This window comes from Vipera ursinii (assembly GCF_947247035.1).
Source record: "Vipera ursinii genome assembly, chromosome: 1".
Classification (NCBI taxonomy): Eukaryota; Metazoa; Chordata; class Lepidosauria; order Squamata; family Viperidae; genus Vipera; species Vipera ursinii.
This window is the reverse complement of record NC_139512.1, coordinates 359425531-359440975: the sequence shown is the minus strand read 5'-3', so window position 1 is coordinate 359440975 and position 15445 is coordinate 359425531. Positions and strand designations below refer to the sequence as shown.

The window sequence follows — 15445 nt, the reverse complement described above, 5'->3', positions numbered from 1 at the left end:
ATAACGCAAAATAAAACTGCAAATATTGCGATGCCTTTGTATCCTTCGCATCTGGCAGCAGAGCTAGGTGGCCTCCTCAGACAAGGGGGGTGGGGCTCCCCTATCAAGACGGGGGAGGGAAGGGAGGTAGCCCTGATCTTAAACAATTGAGCCCAAAATTTCCATTGCTCAGTGAGACAGTTCTTAAGTGAGTTTTGCCCCATATTACGACCTTTCTTGTCACAGTTGCTAAGTGAATTACTGCAGTTGTTATGTGAATCTGGCTTCCCCACTGACTCTTTTTGCCAGGAGGTCACAAAAGGGGATCGCAAGAGCCTGGGACAATGTGACCGTCATAAATACGAATCGGTTGCCAAACGTCTGCATTCTGATCCCGTGGCCAGGGAGATGCTGCAACCGTTGTTTGAAAAGCGGTCATTAGTCACTGTTTTGAGTGCCATTCTAACTTTGGTCACTAAACAGTCGTAAACCAAGGGCTACCTGGAGCCAGCAGGAAGGGGCGATGGAGAGAGGATCCGGTCTCCATGGGGCATGACGGCCAGAACCCCAAAATTACAGTGAACAGAGTCGGAGGGGGCCTGCGGGTCTCCCGGTCCAACCCTACAGAAACGCCCCTCGGAGTATCCGAGGGTGACCGGGGGGGTCAGAAGGGGGTTGAGAGAAACTCAGGAGCCGGAAAAGGAGGAGGAGGAGGAGGAGGAGGAGGAGGAGGAGGAGGAGGAGGAGGAGTCCAGCCCTTCATCCTCTCTGGACGGGATCCAGAGCAGGGCCGACAACTTTGGCAACTTTAAGCCTTGCGGACTCCCAGAATCCCCCAGCCAGCTGTGCTCCGGAAGAAGGTGCTGGGAGTGACAGTCCTTTGGCCCAGTTCAGAACTCTTCTTTGGCACAGTGGGGAAAGGCAACCACGTTCAACACCCACCCTGCCCCCCCTTCTCGGGGAGAATAGCAGCGCAAAGCTCTGGACAGGGCTGGGGGCTTTTCGGGAGAATCCCCAGGGAGGCTGTGGCCAGAGCTGGCTGTGCCTGAGACGTTGGAACAGGTGTGGGGGGGGATAGGGAGGGCCTGCAGTCTCCATGGGAGCCTCCTCTTCCAACTTTTCAATACTCTCCATGGAGGGGCCAGATTCTTCCTCTGACTGAGAGACCTGTAATGCAACAGAGCCTCCCTTCAACACTGAAGGCTCTCCAAACCCCTCCTCCTCCTCCTCCTCCTCCTCCTCCTCCTCCTCCTCCTCAGATCCCTCGGACTCAGCTGCTAGGAGCACAGGCTGACACGGAATCACAACAGAGGAAGGTCTGAATGTCTGAGGTAGACGAGGTTGGGAGAGGCTGTCCACACGTCTTCCTTGTTAGATGTTTAGTGCCAGCCATTGGCAGTTCCCCAAAAGGGTCATCAGATGGAGGCAAAGAGGCTTCTTTGCTTCCACTGATGAGCCAAGGGTCTCGGACCCACAGCCCCATTGGTGAGAGTGTTTTATGGTCAGGGAGGGACCAAGACCCCCCATAAATACCTCTGCACGAGGGGCTGTCCTTTGTTCTAGCTTCTAGCTTCTAGTCTCCATTTCCTCCTTCTAGTTCTTAGTCCTTCTTTTAGTCATGTAATGTTAGCTTGTTTTATTTTATTTCTCTCTCACATGCAGGCATGAATGCTTTCATGCCAAGTATCTCTTTCTCTTTGATCTATCATGAATAAAGCTAATATGATTGCATCTCTGCGTGATGCCTTTGCTTGGAAGCACCTTTAACGATTCATTGTGAGAACACCTCACAAGTTGGTAGCCATAGGATGGTTTAAAGGAAAGCTTCCAAGCTTGCAGATAGCAGTAAAACGCCTAGATTTGAAACTGAAATGGATGGCCGGAGATCCCAGATTGTAACCAGAAGTCATCAATCAAAGATGCCTACATCCAAGACTTCAGTCCCTGAAGCAACCTCAGCTGCAGATGAAAGCCTTCATCCCGTCAGAGGATCCAGCAGAGCGTCTAGGACTCTTTCACATGCCTCTCTACAACTGAATGCCACAGAGGAAAGCATACAAGGTTTGCAGACTGTCCAAGACTGCTCAGATGCTGCAGAGACGGACCTGGCTGAAACCAAACGCCGCGTGAGTAAGCTGACTGCACAGGAACGTGAAGAGCTGCTTAAAGAGATCTTTGCAATGCAGGAGAAAGGGGGGGCGGCCCGGGAAACCCCGCAGGAAGCCTCAGAAACCCTGGTGAGTCTAGAGACCACGAGGCCTCCAAATATGGCACCCACCACCCTTAGTGACCCCGGGACCCCAGGGCTTTTGGCGCGAACCCCCCCGCCCAGCTGTGAGCTACAGCTTCCTGGGGCAAGCGGAAACAAGATGGCTCCGCCCATGTGGTCTGGCACAGGAAACAAGATGGCGGCCCCCACTAAATCTAACACAGACTTGATTTCTTTAAGTCTGGAAAGCCAGCAGTCCCTGGCATCCAGCCAAAATTGCCAGCAGTCCCTGGCATACAGCAGAAATAACATGCAATCCCTGGCTTCCGGCCAAGACAGCATGCAAAATCCTGAGTTCTCCCCACCACAAAGCCTAAAGTGCTATGATGACAATGATGTCTGTCCAGCCAAAACTGTTACAACGGCTCTCCAGACAGCCATGCAAGCTCTGGCCACTGCCTTAGAGGCTAGCAAGACAGCGGCCAAACAGACGTTGGGGGTGCCCACCCCCCCAAGGCCTCCCATCCTCTCCCCAGGGCCCAACTGCCGGGGGGAATCCAGCCTGCAGCCTCCCAACAATCAACCCCTGCAGCCTCCCACCTTCTCTTCAGGTCTTCAGGACCAGCCAGGCAAGCCAGGCAATGATGAAAATCCATGTGCCTTTAATTCTCGGGAGAATCCATTGTGGCAACTCCGAGCTTGCAAATCTGGGCTCTGCCCCCCCCAATGCCTCATGGGAAGAAGGGAGAAACCCTGAACAACGCCCTCCCCCGGGTCATATGGTTTCCGGGCACGCCCATCTGGAGTTACTAAATAATCAAGAAAGGATTCCCTCCTCGACCACTAGAGGGACCCCTTTCACTGAAGGATTCACTGAAGGAACCACCACTTTTCCGCTCCCGTTTACATCAATGGACGTATCAGATTTTTTTGAATATGGGTCTGAGTTTCTAGCCACAGATCTTCCTAGAGATTTTAAAAAACTACAACTAGGGGGAGAAAATTACAGCAGTTGGAGTAAAGATATACAGCTATATCTCTTAAAGAATGGGATTCTACAAATGGTTCGAAAACCACCCCCTCCCCCATGGGGACGTCAAGAAGAGCAGCTACACTTGCAGGCTTATTCTGCTCTACTCAGTTCTCTGGACAATAACTTGTTTCCCAGCATCCCAGACGGTCTCAGAGCTGCTCAGGTCTGGAAATTATTATACAATTTATTCAACAGCGATACCATTGGTTCCATCACCAGACATACAACTGAGCTTTATACAACCAAACTGAAGTTTGGTGCCAGCATGCCTGAACATCTTGCAAAATTAAAGGCACTCAGGGCAGAATTGATTTCCCGAGATTTTCCCGTAACTGATGTGAACATGCTCTCCATAATTTTTACTTCTCTAGACAGGAGTTGGAGAAATTTCATTGTTTCACTCGAAGCGGTCAAGAGGGAAGACTTAAATCTGTCCTACCTCACAGGGAGACTGATCGAAGAAGATAGAAGGAGACGGGATGCTGGAGAATACGCCAGAGTCACCACTCAGCAAGCCAAAAGGGGGCGCCACAACTCAGAGCAAATTAATACTCTACTTAAGTGTTTCACCTGTGGCTCTGAGGAGCACCTCAAGAAAGACTGCCCCCATCAACTTCAAGCCCCTAAACGTGGTCCCAATCAAGTAAGGGGCAATCAGCAAGCCAGAAGGGGGCGTGGCAGGGGCAAGGGAAATTCACTGCATACTTGTTCCCTCACCCCCACAACAAAGGCTGATAGCTCCACTGACTTATGGTTACTGGACTCTGGAGCTTCTTCTCACATTACTAATATGAGTCAAGGTTTTAAAAGGTTAAAGAAAATTAACTCATCTGTCAAAGTGGCAAATGGAGATACTGCTTCAGTTGTTGGGGAGGGTTTTGTTTCTGTACCTGGACTTGGGAAAGTTGAAGGTGTCCTGCACGCCCCTTCCATAGCCAACAACCTTTTAAGCATTACCAAATTGTGTGACGATGACAAAGTGGAAGTCTTATTTCGCAAGGGGGGAGGTCATGTCACCCGGGACCAGAGGGTCATTGGAAATATTACCATAATAAATGGCTTACCATATTTTTCTCCCAAGCCACCACAGCCTGCCCCAAGGCTTTCCAAGGGCAGTGTGGGCAAGGAGCCTGAATCTCAGCAGGCACCTACAGCACCACTCAAGGCAACCAGAGCCAAGAGAGTGTCAATGGGGAAGCCAATTCACAATAAGTGCGTCCACCTCATGCACAGAAGGCTAGGACATGCAAGCTTCCCTGTAGTTAAAAAGATGGGAGAATTTGCTGAGGGAGTCCAGCTCAAGGACTGTGACGTGTTTCTGGACTGTGCCATTTGCAAGAAAACAAAGAGGAAGGCTGCCCCTATACCAAAGGTGTCATCCCGTAAGACTCAATACCCATACCAACTAGTACATGTTGATTTGGTTGGGCCTTTTACTCCATCCCTAGGAAAGAAAAGGTATTTTCTCACTGCCGTTGATGATTTTTCACGTTACGGTCACGTGTATACTCTCGCAGAAAAATCTGAAGCCTTTGACGCCATAAAGTCACTGTACAACTTCGTAGAGACCCAGTACAAGACCAAGATCGCACAATTGCAGAGCGATTGCGGGGCTGAGTTCATGTCTCAGAAGTTCCAGGACTGGGTAAGGCGTAAGGGCATCTGCCATTTTCTAACTGCACCGTTCACCCCGTCGCAAAATGGTGTAGCTGAGAAAAGGAATGGAATCCTGCAAACCATGATGCGTAGTCTGATTGCAGACGCGGGTGTCGCAGAATCATACTGGGGGGAGGCAATTCATTATGCCAATTACACCTTAAACCGCACCTGGAGCAGTGTTGTGAACCAGACCCCATATTTCCTGGTTCACGGTAGGAAACCAAACCTGGCACATTTGCATGTGTTTGGTACCTATGCATGGGTACACATCCCCAAGCAGCTGCGGAAGAAGGGGAGATCTGTTTCTCAGAGACTAAGGTTCTTGGGCTATGCTCCTGGCTCCAAGGCCTATCGTTTCCTGGGAGAAGGGGGCAGGCCTGTGACTTCCCAATCTGCCTCTTTCGAAGAGGATTCCAATTGGACCCAGATCCACTCAAATGATCTGAGCCCATATGCCAACCGACCCAGCAAGGACACACCGACCGCGACATCACCAGAGGCGACCTCGTACCCTGCCACCGATGAAAGTGAGGAACAAGATGAAGATGTGTCCAGTCCCACGGAGGAAGACACGCCGTCTTCACCCCCAGCGACACCTCAGAGACCCACGGAAGAAAAGAGCGGTGAGTGGCAGAAGGTAAGGAGGTCAAAGCGGTCCAACAAAGGGGTCCCGCCAAAGAGAATTGACATTGGCCACATTGCGTCTGTCAACAGCGTTGTGGTCACCCCAAAATCCTTCTCTGACATCCAGGAGCTGCCCATCGAAGAGCAAGAGAAATGGCAGCTCGCGATGGAGAAGGAAATGCAGAGCTTAAAACAACTTAAGGTCTTCACCCCCCAGCAACCTCCAAAGGAGAGGAAAGTCATTGGCACAAGGTGGGTTTACAAGGCCAAACCACTTGCCAATGGTCTCTACCTGTATAAGGCCCGTTTGGTAGCCCAGGGCTTCGCTCAGCGTTATATGGAAGACTACTCGGAGACTTACTCTCCAACCGTCCGGGCAGAGAGCGTCAAGGCTGCCCTCATGACTGCAGCCGCTCTGGGAGAAGAAGTCTTCCAATTCGACATCCAGACAGCTTACCTCCACGCCAACTTGGACCGGCAGATCTACGTGAGGGCCCCGCCTGGCTACCAGCAAGAAGGGGGGAATACATGGTTGCTCCACAAAGGGTTATATGGACTCAAGCAGTCAGGGAAATTATGGTATGACTGTCTTAGAAAGAGTTTAGAACAAGTTGGTTTCACCACATCTCGTGCAGATCAATGTGTTTTCACACGCAATTCCAAGGGAACCACAGAACGGGTGTTAGTTTATGTGGACGACCTATTATATGTAGGGCCTAACAAGAAAGGGTGTGATGAATTTGCCAAGGCCCTGGAAGAAAAATTTACTCTGAAGTCTTTGGGGCGGGTTGACAAGTACTTGGGTGTGCATATTTTGGCCACTAAGGGGGGGTTCGCTCTATCTCAAAAAGAAAAGATAGAGGAATTACTGGCCAAATGCAAAATGACAGAATCTAATCCTACGCATAGCCCAATGCAAACCGACTTTTACAACCGCACCCATAAGGACGGTCCTGAGTTCACAGATAACACGCTTTACAGATCTGTGATTGGCTCCTTGCTATACATCAGCAATTGGAGCAGACATGACATAGCTTTAGCTGTGAATCTATTGTCCAGGCATGTGGAACACCCAAAGGAATTCCACTGGACTGCTGTTAAAAGGGTGCTTAGATACCTAAAGGGCACAGCTGATGCCCTCCTTATGCTAGAACCAGAGAAGGGGAAGACGGCCCAGCTCTCCGCTTACTCAGACGCAGACTGGGCTGGCGACACCAAAACTAGACGGAGCACTTCTGGTTTCCTCATATTGCTAAATGGCTGCCCAATACATTGGCATGTTAGGCAGCAAAAATTTATTTATTGCTCCACGGCCGAGGCTGAATATGCCAGCCTGTCAGACACGGCCAATGATTTGACTTGGTTCAATGAGCTGATAACAAGCATCTGGGCATCTCCCCCTCTGCCCATCCAAATTCTAGAGGACAACACTGCCGCAATTGCAATCTCGGAGGCTTATGCAGTAGAATCTAGATCTCGCCACATAGACATACGCTATAAAAATGTCAGGCAGCTTACCAAAAGGGGTTTTATACATGTTGAGCACTGTAATGCAGCTGACCAGATAGCTGATCTGTTTACCAAACCTGTTCCCATTGACCGGCACAACCTTCTGTGTAAGCGTTTGTGTTTGGCCTTCTGAATGTTTTCATGCATGTCAATGACACCTGCTCGCCCCTTACATACATTCACTGGTCCCTGTCATTGGCTGGCAAGAAGGGGAATTGTTAGATGTTTAGTGCCAGCCATTGGCAGTTCCCCAAAAGGGTCATCAGATGGAGGCAAAGAGGCTTCTTTGCTTCCACTGATGAGCCAAGGGTCTCGGACCCACAGCCCCATTGGTGATAGTGTTTTATGGTCAGGGAGGGACCAAGACCCCCCATAAATACCTCTGCACGAGGGGCTGTCCTTTGTTCTAGCTTCTAGCTTCTAGTCTCCATTTCCTCCTTCTAGTTCTTAGTCCTTCTTTTAGTCATGTAATGTTAGCTTGTTTTATTTTATTTCTCTCTCACATGCAGGCATGAATGCTTTCATGCCAAGTATCTCTTTCTCTTTGATCTATCATGAATAAAGCTAATATGATTGCATCTCTGCGTGATGCCTTTGCTTGGAAGCACCTTTAACGATTCATTGTGAGAACACCTCACATTCCAGTCAAAAGATGCCTGGTGGCTGGTTGCACCTGGTCCTGAAGTCCATCCTGGGCCCTCCAACTAACCTGGGTGCATCCAGCCTCAGGAAGGTGGCTACTTTGCTTCGGGACACGAGCAGATGAGGCCTAATTTCAGGACCAGGAGACTTCCTCATAAGACACAAGGGCATTGCGGTGGATCAAAAATTGCAGACTTTTCCACTTAATCTTTGGTTTTCCCTGAAGGAAATACAGGCAGTCCTCGATGTACGGCCACAACAGAGCCCAACATTTCTGTTGTTAAGTGAAACATTTGTTAAGTGAGTTTTGCCGCATTTTACAACCTTTCTTGCCACAGTTCTTAATTGAATCACTGCGGATATTAAATTAGTAGCACGGTCGTTAAGTGAATCCAGATTCTCCCCAATTGACTTTGCTTGTCAGAAGGTCGCAAAAGAGGATCATATGACCCCAGGACGTGGGGATGCTGCAACAGTCGCAAGTGTGGAAAACAGCCATGTCACCTTTTTCAATCCCATTGAAACTTTGAATGGTCACTAAATGAATTGTTGTAAGTAGGGGCTGCCTGTAATTCTGCTTGTGCCTTGGAAGAGGCAGCGGCTGTGCCCCTGATCTTCCCGCAGGCTGCCGCTCTCCAAGAGGCCGTCTTGGAGGCCTTTTCCCATGTCGTGGCGAAGGGGCTTGCGTAATTCAATGAAGCTATGAGCTATGCCGTGCAGGGCCACCCAAGACGGACAGGTCATAGCTGAGAGTTCTGACAAAACGTGATCCACTGGAGAAGGAAATGGCAACCCACTCCAGTATCTTTGCCATGAAAACCCTATGGACAGTACCAAAAGGCAAAACGATATGATGCTGGAAGATGAGCCCCTCAGGTCGGAAGGCGTCCAATATGCTACTGGGGAAGAGCAGAGGGCTAGTACTAGTAGCACCAGAAAGAATGAAGCGACTGGGCCAAAGCCGAAAGGACGCTCAGCTGTGGATGTGTCTGGTGGTGAAAGGAAAGTCCGATGCTGTAAAGATTTTTTCTCCATAGGAACCTGGAATGTAAGATCCATGAATCAAGGAAAGCTGGACGTGGTCAAACAAGAGATGTCAAGACTGAACATCGACATCTTAGGTATCAGCGAACTAAAATGGACAGGAATGGGTGAATTTAATTCAGATGATCATCAGGTATACTACTGCGGGCAAGAATCCCTCAGAAGAAATGGAGTAGCCTTCATAGTCAATAAAAGAGTAGGAAAATCAATACTGGGATACAATCCTCAAAATGACAGAATGATCTCAGTTCGAATCCAAGGGAAACCATTCAATATCACAGTAGTCCAAGTTTATGCCCCAACCACCGGTGCTGAAGAGGATGAAATTGAACAGTTCTATGAAGCCCTACAGCACCTTATAGAAGTAACACCAAAAAATGATGTCCTTATCATCATGGGGGATTGGAATGCTAAAGTAGGAAGCCAAAAGATAACTGGAATAACAGGCAAGTTTGGCCTTGGAGTACAAAATGAAGCAGGGCACAGGCTGATAGAATTTTGTCAAGAGAATACGATGGTCATAGCAAACACTCTTTTCCAACAACCCAAGAGACGGCTCTACACATGGACATCACCAAACGGTCAACACAGAAATCAGATTGACTATATGCTCTGCAGCCAAAGATGGAGAAGCTCTATACAGTTGGTAAAAACAAGACCAGGAGCTGACTGTGGCTCAGACCAGGAGCTTCTCCTTGCAAAGTTTAGGCTTAAACTGAAGAAAGTAGGGAAAAGCACTAGGCCACTCAGATATGAATTAAATCATATCCCTGTTGAATATACAGTAGAGGTGACAAATAGATTTAAGGAATTAGATCTGATAGACAGAGTGCCTGAAGAACTATGGACAGAGGTTCACGACATTGTACAACAGGTAGCAACCAAAACCATCCCAAAGAAAAAGAAATGCAAGAAAGCAAAATGGCTGTCTGAGGAAGCTTTGCAAATAGCTGAGGAAAGGAGGAAAGCGAAAGGCAAGGGAGAAAAGCATAGATATGCCCAACTGAATGCAGAATTCCAGAGAATAGCTAGAAGAGATAAGAATGCCTTCTTAAATGAACAGTGCAAAGAAATAGAAGAAAACAATAGAATAGTGAGGACCAGAGATCTTTTCAAGAAAATTGGAGAGATGAAGGGAACATTCCATGCAAAAATGGGCATGATAAAGGACCAAAATGGCAGGGACCTAACAGAGGCAGAAGAGATTAAGAAGAGGTGGCAAAATTACACAGAAGAACTATACAAGAATGAGCTTAACGTCCCTGATAATCACAATGAGGTGGTCACTGACCTTGAGCCAGACATCCTAGAATGTGAAGTGAAGTGGGCCTTAGAAAAGCTGAGCAACAACAAAGCTAGTGGAGGTGACAGTATTCCAGCTGAGCTATTCAAAATCTTAAAAGACAGTGCAGTAAAAGTGCTACACTCAATTTGCCAGCAAATTTAGAAAACTCAACAGTGGCCACAGGATTGGAAAAGATCAGTTTACATTCCAATTCCAAAGAAAGGCAGTGCCAAAGAATGTTCAAACTATCACACCATTGCACTCATTTCTCATGCTAGTAAAGTCATGCTTAAAATCCTACAAGCTAGACTTCAGCAGTATGTGGATCGAGAACTACCAGAAGTACAGGCAGGATTTCGAAGAGGCAGAGGAACTAGAGATCAAATTGCCAACATACGCTGGATCATGGAGAAAGCTAGAGAGTTCCAGAAAAACATCTACTTCTGCTTCATTGACTATGCTAAAGCCTTTGATTGTGTGGATCATAACAAACTGTGGCAAGTTCTTAAAGAGATGGGAGTACCAGACCATCTTATTTGTCTCTTGAGAAACCTATATGCGGGTCAAGAAGCAACAGTGAGAACTGGACACGGAACCACTGATTGGTTCAAAATTGGGAAAGGAGTCCGGCAAGGCTGTATACTGTCGCCCTGCCTATTTAACTTATATGCAGAGCACATCATGAGAAAGGCAGGGCTAGATGAATCAAAAGTTGGAATTAAGATTGCCGGAAGAAATATCAACAACCTAAGATACGCAGATGATACCACTCTAATGGCACAAAGTGAAGAAGAACTAAAGAGCCTCTTGTTGCGGGTGAAGAAGGAGAGTGCAAAACTTGGGTTGAAACTTAACATTAAGAAAACCAAGATCATGGCATCTGGCCCTCTCAATTCCTGGCAAATAGATGGGGAAGAAATGGAGGTAGTGACAGATTTTGTTTTCCTGGGCTCCAAGATCACTGCAGATGGGGACTGTAGCCAAGAAATTAAAAGACGCTTGCTCCTGGGAAGGAAAGCCATGGCAAATCTAGACAGCACACTAAAAAGCAGAGACATCACCCTGTCAACAAAAGTGCGTATAGTCAAGGCTATGGTCTTCCCAGTTGCAATGTATGGCAGTGAAAGTTGGACCATAAGAAAGGCTGAGCGCCAAAGAATTGAGGCCTTTGAACTGTGGTGCTGGAGAAGACTCCTGCGAGTCCCTTGGACTGCAAGGCGATCAAACCGGTCAGTCCTAGAGGAGATCCACCCTGACTGCTCTTTGGAAGGCCAGATCCTGAAGCTAAAACTCAAAAGACTTTGGCCACCTAATGAGAAGGAAGGACTCACTGGAGAAGAGCCTAATGCTGGGAAAGATCAAGGGCAATAGAAGAAGGGGACGACAGAGAATGAGGTGGCTGGATGGAGTCACTGAAGCAGTAGGCGTGAGCTTAAATGGACTCCAGAAGATGGTGGAAGACAGGAAGGCCTGGAGGAACGTTGTCCATAGGGTCGCGATGAGTCGGACACGACTTCGCAGCTGACAACAACAACACTGCCCCCCCCATCTTGAGCCCCCTCTAGAGGGCCAAAGGGCTCCCCCTGGTGGACGTGGACAGACGTGCCGGGGTCCAGTTCCATCATTCTCTCCAGAGGCAACAAGGTGCCCCCAGGATGATCTGATGCCAGGGACCCCCGAGGCGGCCTCATCCCACAGCAGAGATGGAGAACCAAGGCAGACTCTGACCACGGGGGCCCCTAAGCGATCGACCTTTGCCTCACACCTCCCGTGGCGCCCACCCTCACCTGTCCTGCCAGGGGGGGGGGCAGGGGGGTTGATGACATCTGGGATCCTGATTTCGTGATTTGGCTTTGGCTTACTCTCGACCGGGTCTCCCGTGCAGAAGGTCTGTCTGGAACTGCTACTGGGGAGCCCACCTCTGAACTCCAGCAAAATCCCACCCCCTTCTTGAGCCCTGGAACTGGAGGGCTCCAGGCTGCGATCCAACAGGTGACGCTCGGCTATTTTTAGCTTGCAAGCAGCTTTTTTCCTTCAGTCCTGAGTCAGCTCAGGGGGCGATTACTTCAGTAACCAGGTTTATCGTTTCTGTCAACCCAACCCTGACTGAAACGGCCCAAGGCCTATTGGTGCTTCCAACTTTCTTAACCTGGCCGTTTTCCAGCTGAAAATATTTGGACAGCCTAGCAACGCCAGGGGAGAGCGTTGCCTGATCCGTCTCCCCAGCACCCGCTGGACTCTGACCAGCCCTCCTCGCTGGGCTGCGGCAGGCGGAGGGCCGGCTCGGAAAGAGGAGGCGGCGGCTGCTTTAAGAGGAAGCCCGCGAAGCTGTAACTTGAAGCCCGTCGCCCTGACCGTGCCTGTTATAACACCAGCTGCCCTGCCCTGCGCTACAACGCCCTGCGGCCGGCTGGAGAGCGAGCGAGCGAGCGAGGTAAGGAGCGATTCTGCCTCCCTCGGGCGAGAGTCCACGCGTGTGCATGCGTGTAATTGGGACCGAGAGCTTGCACTAAGGAAACCGGTGCGTGCGTGCGCGCGCTGCCCTGAAGCCAAGAAGCCATCGAAGTCTCTGGCCCTCAAAGCCAGGCTGGTAGGCTGCCAGCCCATCTCTGCCACGTGCCCGGGCAAACCCTCTCCTGCTCAGCTGGCATGCCGGGCCAGGGTCGGGTGCCTCCGCTCTGCAGCCCACCTTGGGGAAGAGACTGGCTGTCTAACTTCTCTGCCCCCCAGCTCTCCCTGGCAGCTTTCGCCCTGGCTGAGCTCTTCAGGGTCTCCTGGTCTTTTTAACAGAGCAAAAGTTAGAAGGGACCTTGGAGGTCTTCTAGTCCAACCCCCTGCTCAGGCAGGAGACCCCATTCCGTTTCAGATAAGCGGCTGTCCCACAACGTCTGGAGGGAAGTCATTCCACTGATTAAATTGTTCTGTCGGGAAATTTCTCCGTAGTTCCAGGTTGCTTCTCTCCTTGATTAGTTTCCATCCGTTGCTTCTTATCCTGCCTTCGGGCGCTCTGGAGAATAGGTGTCCCTCTCTTCTTTGTGGCAGCCCTTCAAATATTTTTGGGGACCCCCCAACCCCCCCCCCCGCAGCCAAGGCTTTCTTCCCGGGAGAGGCAGGGTGGAGGAACAGGCTCGATCGCTCGCTTTCCTTGGGCTGCCTCCTGGCGTCCAGATCTGGGCTAATTGAACCCAGATGTTGAGGCTCACTCAAACCCAGTGGGACTCCAAGGAAAGATCTGGAAACTCTGGCCTGGTGATGGCAACCAGGACCAAGCCAGGATTCCAAGCCTGCCTTGCCTGTGCGAGAGAAGCCTCTGCGGAGCAGCCGGTCTGCCACCAGCGCATACTTGGGCACTGAGCTCCATTCTGCAAGATTTTGAGGCAGCTGCTCCCGTCGTCGGCAGACGCGGCGCCAGAGTTCATTGGAAGCTTGTGCGGATCGGCCGCCCCAGGGCGCTCTCCGGTAATTGCAGGCTTCTGGAGACAAAGTGCCACCTCCACACAGCTCCGGTGGCGCCGGCTTGGAGGGCCAGGCTCTGGCTGAGGTCAGGCTTGGTCCCATCTCATCCTCCCACCAGCCGGCCTCCTCCCTCGTCCAGAAAAGCCTCCAGGAAAGTGGGGGGTGTTCCTGAGTGTGCCTCCCCCAATGCTGCCTGGCCTCGGAAGCAGCCTGGCAGCCAGAGACAAGCCAGGCCCACTTACCTTCCGCTGTGGGGCAAGGGAGAGCTCAGTAGGGAGAAACTGCCCCACTCTAAGGCCCAGGAGTCAGCAGGCCGGCCAGTGGCAGAGGATGACTTTGAGAGAGACTCTCTGGAACTAAACTAGAGGCATCTGCTGTATTCAGAGCCGGAGGTAGGCAGAGAGATGGCAATTCACCTCCTGGCTTCCAGAAAAGTTGGCGAGACTAAAAATTGAATTCTAAAATCGCCCCCTTGAATTGTTTTTTTATTTGGTGCTTACAGGGAGAGAAGCACTGGAGGCAGCCCACAGGAATAGCATAAAGGCAATTAACAAACATAAAGCACAAATGAGATTAAAGAGCGCTATAAAATGTTTGAGTTGGCCTGCTGAATGACTGAAACAAACCTGAGTATGGTTCCATTGGAAATGAATACATTTAAATATTTATTTAAAACTAAACAGCATTAAAACCAGACAGATAAACCCGAGCAGAAGGTCCTCGAGGCCCACTTGAAAAACACCCTCCAGAGACGAAGCCCCCCCCCCTCTCTGGGACTTCCTAAGTACCGGAAGCCTCTCGTGGGCACACTCGCTCTGTGAAGAGAATGGGCACTTTCCAAACTTGACAAATCTAAACACTCAGTTGAAAATTACTGCATGATACTTCCACCATGTCCATTTTTGATCGGCTTCCTGTGGGAAAGTGGAAAGACGGGGTCCCTCTCCACCCGCGCCCCTCGCCCAGGAGAAAAGGCCCAGTGCTGGGCTCAGGGCCGCCGGCTGGCAAGAGCAGCCCAAACTGTGGCTGCTGGCAAGAAGCCAGGGGGCACGGGAAGAGGGGCTTTCTCCAAAGGGCCACAGGACTCTCTCGGGTCTGATTCCCCTCGAAGACGTTTCGCTTCTCACCCAAGAAGCCGGGGAAGAACTGAGGACGCCCCTTGGGTGAGAAGGGAGAGGTTTTCAAGGGGAATCAAACCCAAGAACGTCCGGGGGCCTTTTGGGGAAAAAGCGCCTTTGGGACAAGGTGTCGCGATTCTCCACAGACGGGGAGGCCTCAGCCGTTGCACTCCTCTATTTATTTACTTAGAAAGTTTCCTGGCCGCCCATCTTACCTCAGGATAACACTCTGCCCGTCTCCCTCCTCCCCCTGCAGGTTCCACCATGAAACACCTGATGGTCCTCCTGGGGCTGGCGGCCCTGGCCGTCCCTTGCCGAAGCCAGGACGCGAGCCCAGCAAACGCCCCCCAGGTCAGCCAGGGGTCCCCTGGACAGGCCGGACGGCCTTGGGGGATTCCCCCTTGCCGTTCCACCCAGGGGGAGGGATACCTTGCAGCCCGCACAGGGGGTTCCCGCTCCAGTGCAGCAGAAAGACCCCCAGGGCTGTGGTGACAGGCCCCCTCTTTGGTGTTTCGAAGGAGCCGGACCCCGCAAGGGAAGCCGGGGAGGAGGAGGAGGAGGACCCCTTTTACAAGAACCCCGTCAACAAACTGGCCGCTGCCGTTTCCAACTTTGGCTACACCCTCTTCCGCCAGCAGTCCGGCCAGACCCCCTCGGCCAATGTCCTGCTCTCCCCCTTCAGTGTCGCCACGGCCCTCTCGGCCCTCTCGCTGGGTGAGCTCCCCTCCCACCCTGCCCCCCCCTGGGGCCAGGGCCCTCCCGGGAAGGGACCTTGACAAGCTCCCTCCCTCTGTCTTTCCCCGTGGCCGGCAGGGGCGGGCGAGCGGACGGAGGACGTGATCTCCCGGGCGCTTTTCTACGACACGCTGGACAAGGCCAACCTGCAC

General features: G+C 51.0%; 1 protein-coding gene across 1 annotated transcript in view; it reads left to right on the top strand.

Moving 5' to 3' along the window:
• RPA1 (replication protein A1) overlaps positions 1 to 15445 on the top strand; it is a 216070-nt gene that overhangs the window by 158901 nt on the left and 41724 nt on the right. The window lies entirely within an intron of this gene.